Genomic DNA, 13,512 nt, shown 5'->3' with positions numbered 1-13,512 from the left:
TTGACCCAGCTATTGCCCTACTCGGACTATTTCCTGAAGACCTTAAAAGAGCACACTACAGGGATACTGCCACATCGATGTTCATAGCAGCACAATTCACAATTGCTAGACTGTGGAATCAACCCAGATGCCCTTCAATAGATGAATGGATAAAAAAATGTGGCATTTATATACCATGGAGTATTACGCAGCACTAAAAAATGACAAAATCACGGAATTTGCAGGGAAATGGATGGCACTAGAGCAGATTATGCTTAGTGAAGCTAGCCAGTCCCTAAAAAACAAATACCAAATGTCTTCTTTGATATAATGAGAGCAACTAAGAGCAGAACAGTTTGGCTGAGCAGGAAGAAAAGATTAGCCTTAAACAGAGACATGAGGCGGGAGGGAAAGGGAGAAAAAAAAAGGGGAAATCACATGGAAATGGAGGGAGACCCTCATTGTTATACAAAATTATATATAAGAGTTTACGAGGGGAATGGGATAACAAACATGGAGGGAAATGAATTTCAATAGATGGGGTAGAGAGAGAAGATGGGAGGGAAGGGGAGGGGGGATATTAGAGGATAGTAAAAGTAGCAGAATACAACAGTCACTTATATGGCAGTATGTAAAAATGTGATGTGTAGCCGATGTGATTCTGCAATCTGTATTTGGGGTAAAAATGGGAGTTCATAACCCAATTGATTCTAATCTATGAAATATGATTTGTCATGAGCTTTGTAATGTTGTGAACATCCAATAAAAAAAAATAAAGTTACCTGTTGCTGAAAAAAGTGTTCGCACCCTACCTGGGCCCGAGTCCTGTTCTCACCTTCTTTCTTCAAGGCCATGTATGAACTTCATGCAGAAGACAGGGGACCCAGTGTGCACCCTTGTCTGTCTGCTATACAGACTGACATCCCATGCACCCTCGTGGTCCTGGGGCTCACAGTTAACATAGGAGAGTCTCAGAACTACTGTGCCTCTGCATCAGCCGATATTAGAGCTCATGGGGTGCAGGGGCCCGTGGGGAGGGCTTTTCTCTCTCCACTAACTTTTAGTGTTCCTTCTCCAACATCCACATTTTCAAAGTCCCCCCAGTCATCTCTATAACTGGGTTCTTTTTTCTTTTTTTTTTTTTTTGGTGGGAGAGGGGTACCAAGGATTGAACCAGAGGCTCTTAAGCATTGAGCCATGTCCCCAGCCCTTTTTCACATTTTATTTTGAGACAGAATCTTGCTGAGTTGTTTAGGGCCTTGCTAAATTGCTGAGGCTGGCTCTGAACTTGCCATCCTCCTACCCTCCTGCCTCAGCCTCCTGAGTCATTAGGATTACAGGTGTGTGCCAGCGCAGCCAGCTATGGACTGGGTTCCTGCTCTGCCTTACACTGTAATCTCCAATCTCTTGGATGCTACCTTGCTTGTTGCCCACACCCCAGTCCCCACTCCTTCCTGGCGCTGCCAAACATGCTGGGTTGCCCACTATCAGCACCCTTCAGTTCAAGTCTTATATCAGGGAGGTTACTATCGAGAGGCAGGAGCCCATGGTGGAGCTGGAGAGTCCCCACTTAACAACCAAGGTTCCAATGCCAATTGTAGGACCTCGGACTACGAGATAACCTTCCTGAAGGCTCAGCTTGTCTGGGTCTGGGGTCAGTGGTGATGTTGCCTACTGTTGCCTTGCAGATTCAATGAAAACACATGCCAAGCTCACAGCAGGGCGTGGACTCTGGGTCCAGACCAGTCTGCATTTTTCTCTCCACTAACTTTTAGTGTTCCTTCTCCAACATTAGCACCAGGAAATTCTCTTCACTAGGAACATTCATGGTTATTTGTTACAGATAAAATATAAAGAGGCATCCTAGAAACCTTTACTATTGAAGATTTTATTTTATGACAATGAGTCCTCCTGCAATACCTAAGTGGGGTGCTTGGTGGTGACCGAGTACATTTCTGTGGGGCAGTGGTGTACAGTGCTTGCATGTCTGAATATAGGCTCGTGTACTTTTGTAGACTGTGAAGTTTCTAGCATCCTGATTTTGGCCCAGATCCTCCTTGTGTCTGGCATGGAGCAGGGTCTATGTCAACAAATGTGATGATTCTCCCATGTTCAGGTTGCCCCCAGGCTGGTCCGGATTCCTTCACCTTGACAAGTATCCGCTGGTGTTTATTTCGTGGGAAGTAGAGCTAACAGACTCCAGTGACTCTTAAGAGCCAGCAGCAGATCTTGAGGCTGCACATCTGCCATGAGTACTCCTGTCTTCAGTCTATGACAGGCGTCTGTCCTACCTGCCCCTGTGGGGGTGCACCACGGCTGCAGGAGATCCCAAGCCTGGTTTTGAGTGATTCAGATCTGACCTGTCCTAAGATGTTCTTTCCTTGCAACAAATAGCCATGGCACAGGGTGTTTGAAGTCACAACTGGATTCCAGTCGCGGCTGGGCATCCTTACTTAGAAAAGGCGGGTGTCACCAAGCTGTTGGTTTCTTTCTCCTAGTCCTTCCCAAGCCTTTATTTAGATTTTCCCAAAGAATGTGGCTGGTATCTCCTCTCCTGTTATTATATCTGCTCATCTACCCATGAACCAACATTACTGGAGTCTGTAGTTCTGTAAAGCACCAAATACTGGGTGCCCTGAGGGGTTCTGCCGTGGGAGAAGTCAGCCCTGCAAGTATCTGCCTTTGTGGAGCCAGCTTCTTAGTGAGAGACACTGAACAGTTAGAAGTGCTTTCTACGGTCATCACTCCACATCCGTGGGGCAATTTGTTCCAGGATCCCTTTCAGATACCAAAATCCACCAGTGCATGAGTCTCTTGTATAAAATGGTAAACTATCTGCACATCACCTGTGCCCATCTTCCCAGATAGTCTAAATCCTCTTTACATAGCTTGTAATACCTAATGTAATGTGAATCTTGTGGAAAGAGTTGTTATTCTATGTTATTTAGGAAATAATGACAAGAACAAAGTCTGTGCATGCTCAGTACAGACTGATTTTTTGTTTGTTTGTTTTTGAAATAATTCAGTTTCCCAGTTGGTTGAACGAGTATTGGATGTGGAACCTGTGAATATGGAGAGCTGATAGTCTGTTGAGGGCACTTAACTAGGGTCCTGTTTTATGCCAGGTGGTGAGGGAGGGCCTCATTGCAAAGGAGAGACCTGTGGCCATAAGGATGCATCCCACCTGAGCTCTTGTGAGTGCCTCGAGGCAGGGGTGTGCTTGAGGGCTGCGCCCCCGTGGGAGGCCAGTGTAGATGGTGCAGAGGGAGGAGGGTAAGGGTGGAGGAGGAGGGATAACCTGGAAGGTCTCAGGCATTGGTAGGCTCTGCTCCAGGTGAGTTGGTGGGGCCATCTTTGGGATAGTTAGGGCCAGATGCACCAGGTGTTCAGGGTGGTCTTTCTGCCTCTCATATCCTCAACAGGCTCTGGAGAGGAAGGGGGCCCACCCCTCAGAGCCAGGCCGTGCATATTCGTGCATGCCAGCAGAGTGGGGCAGAGTTTATTTTTTACTGTGACCTTGGGGTCTTTGCCTTCTCATGCCTGAGCACAGGAGCTGTGTTTAATGCTTGTGGGAAGACAGGGTGGCATGTGCCAAGCTCTGCTGCAGAGTCCTCAGGGCACAGTGCAGAATGTCCCTGGTGCCCCATGTTCTGTGCCTGGACTTCCAGCTCCCTGGTGATAGGACAAGCTTCACATTCCCTTTGAGTCCCTGTCCCTTCGAGTGGTGCTCAGGATGATGGCTCTGTATAAGGTGCGCAGGGCCCACACCCTTCTCCATTTGAGTTTGTGGTTAGGGGTCACATCTCATTTCTGTCCTTGTTTTCAGGGCAATGTGGCAACAAGACAGAAGGCAGAATTTGAGGGCAAGGACTGCCCTTGAGTGTACTTGGAGACAGGGCCCTGTAGAGAATTTGGGATTTCTGAAACTTGCTTTTGTTAAAATCTAGTGACTCCCTCCAAGTAGCAATCCATCCTTCAATGAAGCAAAGGTGATCCAGCAGCTGTTGATGACTAGACATCACCCATGAGGTGCTGCTTTGTAGCGCAGATGGATAACTAATATAGCCAGCTTTCCCATTTATGTGGGTCCCACATTCGTGGATCTGAATTTTTTGTTTTAAGGCACAGATAGAGGTTTATTAGGAAGGTAGATGCACATTTAAGGGAGAATGTAGGCTGTCTTGAAAGTAAGAATCCCTGCCTTGGATTGGGGGGGGTCAATATTTATAGAAGGGCTACCTCAGGGGCTGGATGGGAGGTGGATCCAGGGTGGGGCCACACAATATCATGCCAGTTTTCCTGTGTGCTTGTGTATTTCCCTCAGTTTTCCTGTGCGCTTGTGTATTTCCCTCAGTTTTCAAGATCACAATCCAAGAACATGGGCCAAAGTTTGCAAGTGTGTTTTCTGCATCTCAGTGACTTAACTCTGCATTTCAATGGCTTGAGGGTGTTTCCCTTAAGATTCCATAGTTCTGTCTCCTTATTCTAAATCCCTCTCTATTTCCTCCCCTGAGACTCTGATCCCTTAATCTTACCCATTAGTGAGGGGTGAAGATCCATCTTCTATGGCCGCTTCAGGCTAGCAAGGGGTGATGACCCTGCCTAGCCAGGGATCAAAAGTCCCGTCCTGACTGTTCTAAAGGAGATAGACACTGGTCTCAGTTGCAGCGATGGTTGATAATCTTGTGTTGCCATCTCTTCACATGGAATTGTTGTAATCTGGAAGATACAAGTTTTATTGGATTAAAAAGACCTGGACTGAGCAAGAGGAGCAGAAGTAGAGGAGCAGAGGTCCTAGCAGTGAAAACAGCCAAGTGAGGTTAGGTAAATAAGCGCTGATAATTTTATCTGAAATATTTTTAAATTGGAACCTGTACTGAGCATACAAAGACTTTTTTCTTTCTTGTCATTTTTTCCTAAATAATATAGACTAACAATTTTTATACAGCATTTACGTTGGGTATTATAAGTAGAGATGATCAAATCTACGGTAGGATGTGTGTAGGTTCTGTTCCCTTTAACATAACTTGAGCAACTTATGCATCTTATCCTTATGGGGTCCAGGAATTAATCCCCCCTGGATACCAGGTGACTGCAGCCACAGTGTGGTCTTGCCAGTGTTTAATGGAAGTCTGGAGAAGGCTCTGAACCCAAACTAAGGAAATGACCTGGACACAGTGGTGCCCACCTGTAATCCCAGCAGCTCAAGAGGCTGAGGCAGGAGGATCTCAAGTTTAAAACCAGCCTCGGCAACTTAGGAAGACCCTGTCTCAAAATAAAACACACAAAGGGCTTCGTGGTTAAGTGCCTCTGGGTTCAATCCCCAGTACCCCCCTCCTCCCCTCCCAAAAAAAAAGAGGAAATGAGCCAAACCTCAAAGAACAAATACATAGAGAACAAAAACTGCTAAGTAAGTTCTTTTGTCCTGATATTTCTGATGCCTGTCCACCCATCTCCCTGACTGACTTCCCTGTTCCGGGTTAAGGTTCCCACACAGGTCTCCCACACAGGTCCATTCCTAGCCCAGGGTGACCCCAGCTAAGTCTCCCCAAACCAACCCTCCTTTCCTCAGACCTCCCTATGATGAACCTCAGGGCTCCCTAATCTAGAAACAGAATCTAAGTTTTGTGATTCCTGAAGGAAAGTGAGGAACGAGAGATGGGTAAGTGAGAGATGAAAGACCAGGCCGAGATACACAGGACAGTTTATTTGTCACAGGTGACAAAGGCCATCTCTCTGTAGACAGAGAGAGGCAAAACTGGCTGGGGGCTTTGGACTTTTATGAGTCAGACTCAGGGATCAGAGCAGGGTGGGTCCTAATGCAAGCTGTTAAGGGTGGGGTTGGTATAAGGGAGTGGTGAGTCTTTCTCAGAAACACCCTCGGGCAGGAAAGCAAAATTTTTCTTAAAATGGTGGCTGTCACTGAAGATGGCTGTCCAGATACTAAGCAGGGACCTTACAGTGTGAAGATGCTGGGCATGTGTAGAAGCCTACCAAACAGACTGAATTTGACTCATGAATGAACATAGGGAGCTAACTCCCAACGACTCCCTATGGGGTACTGTTGAGTGACCTGCTAGAAGTTCCATTTAGAGAATCAGCCGAGTAGTCGCAGGTGAAGCTGTGAGAGTTCATTCTAGAAGTTTTGGGTTACTTTATGGTTCAACATAGCAAGACCCCTGTTTGGGGGAAACTTGTGTCCTTGCAGCCCTCTTTAGAGGTGACACTGGGTCACCTTGTCTCAGGTGGGACACAGAAAGATACAGAGCCCATCCCTCACTGCCTCAGTCCTCCCCACCTCTTGCCATATCTACTAGCTACCAAGGTCTACTTTGATCAATGCTTCTTACTCTATCTTGTCTCCGGAGGTTAAGGGTGGAGTGGTCTTAAGGGACAGGGAAAGAGGCTCTTGGATGCCGACTGGCCTCATTTCCCTGATATTGCACACTGTGAACTCCAAGCATGCCCCTGTCACTTTGTCTCTGCCTGTGACTCCCCGTAAGCCACCTATGACCTTGTCCTGTGCAGGCCTGTTACTGACCTGTGCGCAGTACTCAGTGTCTGTCCACCACCTGAATTAGTGAATTTTTGTGGATCTGTTCCACCTCCCCAGCTCATGTTTGCTCCTTGTGATCTGAAATGCTGTAGCACATGTTGTTCCACATGGGGACAGGTCCCTGTGAGACTATGTGGGGAAGGAATGAAACACGATTCTTGGCTCTCTCTGATCTCCTCCAGCTTGCTATTTTGAGAAGTTAGTCACAGCTCAGGTGGCTACAAAGTGAATTTGTTAGAAAAAGGAAACAAAAAGTTTATTTCCCTTAAATTATGTATCCCTCCCCCCAGGGAAGAATCCAGGATTGGTGGAGTCCAGAGCCTGCAAAATTTGGAGACCCTCTTTAAAAAAAATACAAAATTAAGTGCAAAGTAACCATAATCAATTACTGCCTTTTTAAAAAAAGCTGGTAAATACTATTAGCAAACAAATTTAGAAAAATAACATGATTTTCCATGAGCTGCCTGATACATCTCTAAAATCCCCTTTATTCTCTACAAGGTTTGTATCACATGGTATTTTGACTGCCTCCCCATTCACAAAAACTGAGTAATATTGCTCTCTCTATCTAGAAATAGATATCAGTCCTTTCTGTAAGTTCACAACTCATTATTAGTCACAATTTGTATATTTTTAGGGTCCTTGTTAACTCTGAGAACGGAAGTTGGCCACAGAGTAATCTTTCTGGGATAGAACTAAAATCTCTTAGGAGGCCCCTCAGCTGGCCTGAGTATGGATGGGGGAAGGTGTTATGGTTTAGATCCCCTTCCTCTCTCCCTCTCCGTTCCTGACCCCACCATGATCTGAGAGCTGTCCCCACTGGGGCCTCTGGCCATGACACTCTGCCTAATCTCAGACCCAAAGAACTGGAACTGGCAGAGATGGAAACCTTGAGCCAAAATCAACTTTTCATGCTCTGAGTTGATCTTGTTAGATACAAAGAGCAAGGGCTTCTTGGAGTGATTTTAACTAGTGCACCCAAGATCTGTCACGGGACAGGAGCACTTATAAGGTGCAAAAGAGATGCAAAGCTTGCAGAGATGCAAAGCTGACTAACACAGACAGGGCACTCTGAGCCCACACAGAGCCAGAGACACTGGAGCCCAGGGTCTGAGATGGCCACCGCAGCCTGCCCAGGCCAGGATGGGCCAAGGGAGGGAAGGGTGGGAAACCAAGAGGGAGGAAGTCCACTGTTTCATTGCAGTGACCAAAAGGCCTGACAAGAACAATTTTAGAGGAGGAAAGGTTAATCTGAGGCTCAGGTCTTCGAGGTCTCTGTCCGTGGATGGCCAACTTCGTGGCTGTGGATCCAAGGTGAGGCAGAACATCGTGGTGGAGGAGTGTGGTGGAAGAAAGCAGGTCAGGATATGGTTGTCAAGAAGCAAAGAGAGAGAAGAGATGAGACTGCAGACCAGAGACAAAATGTCAACTTCAAAGACCCGCCCACTGACCCACCTCCTCCAGCACACCCCACATACCTACAGTTACCACCCAGTTGATCCATTCCAGCAGATTAAGGCACTGATTAGGTTAAGGCTGTCATAACCTGGTCAGTTCACGTCTGAAATATCTTGCATGGTCACACCCATGAGCTTTGGTGGACACCTCACATCTACACCAAGATGCTAGGCAATTCTGAAAACCAGGGATTTGAGAGGCACCCACGTGGGGCAGTTCTCAAGGAAGATGTGGCCTGTGGGCTTAGCTTGTGGGTCAGGAAAGCGTTCCTAGCCCCTTTGCTCTGGCCTTGGTTGTTGTACGTGATCCGGTGGGACATCTTATAAGTGCTCCTCTCCCGTGACAGATCTTGGGTGTACTAGTTAAAATCACTCCAAGAAGCCCTTGCTCTTTGTATATAGGGAGAAAATGTTGTTCAGAAGGCCCTCTGAGCAGAGAACAAGGAGGAGTGCAGTTGGCCCTTCAGAGGCCATGATGGACTCCCCCCTTTCCAGTTCCCTTGGACAGGCACAGCACCTGTGTGGCTTTTTCTTAGGTGTTCTGTAAATGAATTCACATGCCCTCCTGCCCTTGCACCCAGCCCCTTTCATGAAGGAGTGAACACTTAGTCCCTGAGTCATCCTTTTTATATCAGTCATTTTCCAGGGGGGAGTATGATGCACTGGGTTATTTTTCCCCTTCTCTTTCCTCCCTTCCACACCAAACCCTTAGACTCCTCCTGTACACACACACACACACACACACACACACACACACACACACACACTCACTAACTCATTCATGCCTCTCAGGTTTGGGGCTCCGTGGGAGGCCCTGCAGGATATGATCAACAGGAATAGATGGTTTAGAGGGCTGAACAAATCTTTGTACATTGCCAGAGACTAGAATATTCAGTGATTTGGGCCTAAGGAAAGGGCTGTGTCCACACATAATCTGGGGTGTGCAAATCAGAGCCTTGCAGTCTTGTTCAGGAGCAGACCTGGGAAGACCTGGCTTGGGGACACCAGAAGGGACATCATCACCCTGAATATCAGAACTTCAGAATTTAACTCCTGTCACTGATCCCTGCACCCTCCCTGCCCCCTGCCTCAAGCACGTGGCCCAGAAGACAGGTAGATACCGTGTTTCAGAAATAGTATCACTGATGCTCTTCGGTGAATGGCCACCTGATATAAGGCAGCCATAAAAAATTTATTCACTCTGCAGCCAGTTCCTCAGCTTGTGAGAATACACACTTTTGTATTATTCCCTCTGCCCAAGGAACAAATCTAAATTAGGGTTAAGGATAAAGATGGATGCTATACCTTGAGTTGGGCTTCACAGAACATATACAAGGGCCAGAAGAGATGATATACTGAGCAGCAGCTTTCACGTGTGTGTGTGTGTGTGTACACTAGGAGTTGTGCCTGCTGGGTCCCCACTCCCTGCATTGTTAATTCACTAAGATTAGGTTAAGATTTAGTTAAGATTAATGGTTGACATTTCTAGCAAGTTTGCCCATGTTGCTGATTCTGCTGGTCTGGGGACCTCGTTTAAGCCTATTTGAGATGTGTGATAGCTGTAAAGGCTGAATTAAGCACAAATAACCACAGTGAGTATGTGAGGTTTCCATAATTCACTGGAGGGTCTGTGCCCATATTTATGGGTGAGAATATTCCTGTATCACACCCCAAATGCTGCCATATTTGTCTGGGGAGACAGAGTTAACCTTAAAACTGTTTGTACTTGTAGAAACTTGAGTGAGACCATGTAAAACACAGGTTATGAGTCAGGCAAGCCTGACACCTAGGAGCCTGATACCTTGAATCAACAATTCAGAAGTTTTAAATTACATGGCATTCTGTGTCCTTGATTGGAATCTTGTGTTGTCCTATCCTGTCCCTCCTGAGATCTGAGTCATTCTTTTGTCCTGTGTATCCACACTGTACACACTACCCACCTGTTATTCACTTAGCAGCCATCTCAATTATCAGATCAACTGTTGTGATATAGCAATGCTTGTATTCAGTTAATCCTTATTTTATTTAATAATGGCCCAAGAGTAAGAGTAGTGAAGCTGGCAATGTGAATACGCCAAAGGTAACCTGTAAAGTGCTAAGTATATATAGTGAAGTACTTAATGTGATGCTTAGTGTACCCAGAGCTCAGTACCATCCACAAGGTCAGGTACCCACTGGGAGTTTTGGACAGAGCTGCCTTCATATAAGGGATGACTACTGTCAGGTTTTAACTTGAATCATTTGCAGATGAACAAATTAATATATATAAAGCTGAGCCAGTGGTTCTCATGTATCTATCTTTTCTTTCATCAGTTCTAAAGAACTCTTAGCTATTTTTGTTCCCATATAAATTGCCTACCATTTCTTGTTTCATAGGCTCCTATTTAACATATGTTAGACCTTCTAAATTTATCCTTCATAATTTTTTCTTATTCACTTTTCTCTATATGCTCCACTGGGTAATGTCACTGAATTTGTTTTCCAATTCACTAATTTTTGCTTGGTCTCTTTTTAATCTGCTGTTATACTCACTCATTGATTTTTCCTTATCAATTATGTTTTTTAAAATTTCTAGCAGTTGTAGTTTTTCAAATATTTCTGGGAATTTTTGAGAGAATTATGATGGTTAGTAATTTTTATTATCCCATCTTTTATTTCTCTAAACATTTCATACATAGTTTATATTCCATATCTGATTTTTTCAAATGCTGAAAGTAACAGGGTGGGGAGATTAATCTCTGTCTCTTCCTCTCTCTTTTTAATCTATGGACCTTTTCTCATAATTTGTGTTCCCTTGTGTTTTGGGTGATCATTTCTGCGCTCATAACTCGATTGCTATTCAACCGTGGGAATCCTGGGTGTCCTATATTGGGATTGCTTTCCTCCAGAGTTGAAGAGGTTTTGCCCTGTTCATGTGGACTTCACATCCAGTGCCTGCCTGGTTGCTGGATTAAGAGGTCACCCCCTGTCCACTGCAACACCAGTATTAGTGTTTGCCCTTAGACCAAACCCACTGTTTTGCTCTTATTTGATACTCACTTTTTCCCTTCTCACATTTCACCTCAATTTTTGTTCTGTTTTGAAAGTGAGCTATGCATTTTACAGAAGCCTTCTCCTTGTCCGTTATGGGTGGGACTGCTTGACTGCCATGAGCCTCCGATGCCATATAAAAACCAAGTTCAGTCAGAGCTCTCATCTGTGGCCGTGCTCGATCAAAGTGGGCCATTCTATACGTGTGTGGATTTGCAGTCTCAAAGTGGGCCATTCTATACGTGTGTGGCTTTGCAGTCTCAAAGTGGGCCATTCTATACGTGTGTGGCTTTGCAGTCTCAAAGTGGGCCATTCTATACGTGTGGGGCTTTGCAGTCATAGGCCAGCAGAAGAGCATCCCAGCCTGTCTGAAGGTAAATGAATGTTCAAAGGCAGTTGAGGGCGATGCCCGCATCAGCTCAATGGTGCTGGTCCAAGTTTCAATGACGCTGAAAGAGAGGAAGCACGAACTTACTTCACCCTCATAGACTCCAACAGAGAGGTGCTTGTGATAAAATGTTTTAAAAGGCAGAAATGCTAAAAGCAACTTGGCATGGTCCCCAACATGGATTGCATTCTGGACTGATCTTATTTTCAGTGTTGTATGGCCTGTGCATGCTGTGCCTAAACAGTGCGATAGCATAGAACCAAAGTCCCTACAAGTTGCCTTTTTATTTTATTTATATTTATTTATTTTGCCTTTGGGGGGATCAATAGCCTTCTCATCTCTTTTGAGTGGCATGACACTCTTCAGGATGTCATGGCCTCCCGCATTCCCTCCTCCCTCTCCCCCGAGCCCTGCTTTCTGGAGAAGCCACTGAGTGAGAACTGCGCATCCTCTGCCTCGCAGCCGCACTGAATGTCCCTCCTGCCTACACAGCTGATGCCAGGTGCCCTTGGTCCCCTCTGGAATGACGTCTTGCTCAGTGATGCTCTACTCTGCCCTGAGAGGGACGAAAATGTCCAGGGAGAACAGGAACACTGAGTGGGCAGGGATGTGCCTGCCTGCTCAGTTCTGTCATTATCCTAGAAGCCTCAGAGAGGCTGCCCGGAGCAAGCGTCCCACCACTTCCCAGGTCCTCAGCTGGCCCTCGGTGCCCAGCGTCACGACCATGCATTTCTTTCACCCAGGAGGGCACAAGAGGGTGAAGAAGAGGGTCAGCACTTCCAGGCAGTGCCCAGCCTGGGAACAATAGTCCCCTGTCTCGCCTCTGCTTCCCTATAGAGTAGACTCAGTTTTCGTCCATCTAAAACTATGTTTCACTGTGTGCTTTTTTATGGGGTGGGGGGGGGGTTCGTTTACCAGTAGCCCACTATGGCTTTAAGTGACCCATGACTGTGAAACAGGAATTCACATCTTGAGATGCTGGTGTTGCTGTTGGTTTGGGCTGTTTTCACAGAGGGGGAGGTTTCAGTAGAGTCACCAACCAGAGCCAGGGAGGGTCTGGGTGTGTATCTTCCCCCTGGCCTGCGCCCTGAGCAGCAGGGCATAGAGAAACACACCCGGCCACTGTGCCTGGCTAAGCACCACTCGAGAAGAAATTCATGTTTAAAGTTCCAACCCCCCACGCCAGGGTTCGGTTTTCAAGTCCTGGGCTTGATTTTGGAGATGAGAGTATGTGGTGGGAGAAAGGGAAGTGTGGCCACGTCCCGTTCCAGAGCTTATCTCACTCTCATGGTGACGGTGGCTGTGACCTCTTGCAACCCAGAAGAGGCAGCAGAAATCCCCCCGTTCACAGACATTCTCCACGGCAGCTGGGCCACAGTTGAGCTCTTCCCTGAGCATGTCCCCTTGGGCATGTGGCTTCATGCTTTCTGACCTCTGCTTCCTCATTTGAGCAAATGCCAGGGCTGGAGAAGCTTCCTGGGACCTTGGTGACTCACGCTTAATCAGACCTCATGATCTGGAGGGCCTGAACAGGGACAAGAGGGCTGCGTCTGGTGGTACCTGAGATGCTCAGAAGACTCTCGTGGTGCATGAGGGGTGTCCTCATCTGTTTGTCATCAGATCCCAAGTCTCAGTCCCCTGGGACACCAGGTGGCACTGAAGGTTACCCATGATGACAATGACAATGGATTCTCAGGGACCATCAGCACCCACAAAGAGCAGCCCTGGTGCAGCCGGCCGCTCGCTCCCCAGTGGATAGCACGTTCTTCCCTGAAGGACTTCACCTGACTCAGCTATTTAAACATTTTGAACCCCAGCCCTGTCCCTGCATCAGGAAGAGGGGAAGGAGTAAAGAAGGCCCTGAGGATCAGAAGCTTCACATCTCTAGATTTGTGCCCTAGAAAATTCCTGGTTAGAGTGCCCACCCTGCACCCCTCCCCACCAGACCCCTCCCACCTGCATCCCTGGCAAGGCTGTGGGTCTTGCCATCTAGGGTTGATCCAAACCAAGACCCTGGTCCAAAAGGAGATGAGCCCACCCCGCTCCACAGACCCTCAGAACCCCGCAAGGTCCCATGTGCTAGTCACCCTGAGCCATGTTTG

General features: G+C 46.9%; 1 protein-coding gene across 1 annotated transcript in view; it reads left to right on the top strand.

The window, feature by feature from the left end:
- LOC308631390 (tyrosine-protein kinase SYK-like) overlaps positions 1-13,512 on the top strand; it is a gene marked incomplete at both ends in the record, with an annotated part of 51,578 nt that overhangs the window by 10,840 nt on the left and 27,226 nt on the right. The window lies entirely within an intron of this gene.

Source organism: Spermophilus citellus (assembly GCF_964194105.1).
Source record: "Spermophilus citellus genome assembly, chromosome: 12".
NCBI classification, from domain to species: domain Eukaryota; kingdom Metazoa; phylum Chordata; class Mammalia; order Rodentia; family Sciuridae; genus Spermophilus; species Spermophilus citellus.
The sequence above is the reverse complement of the archived record's forward strand: the minus strand, read 5'-3'. Positions and strand labels throughout refer to the sequence as shown.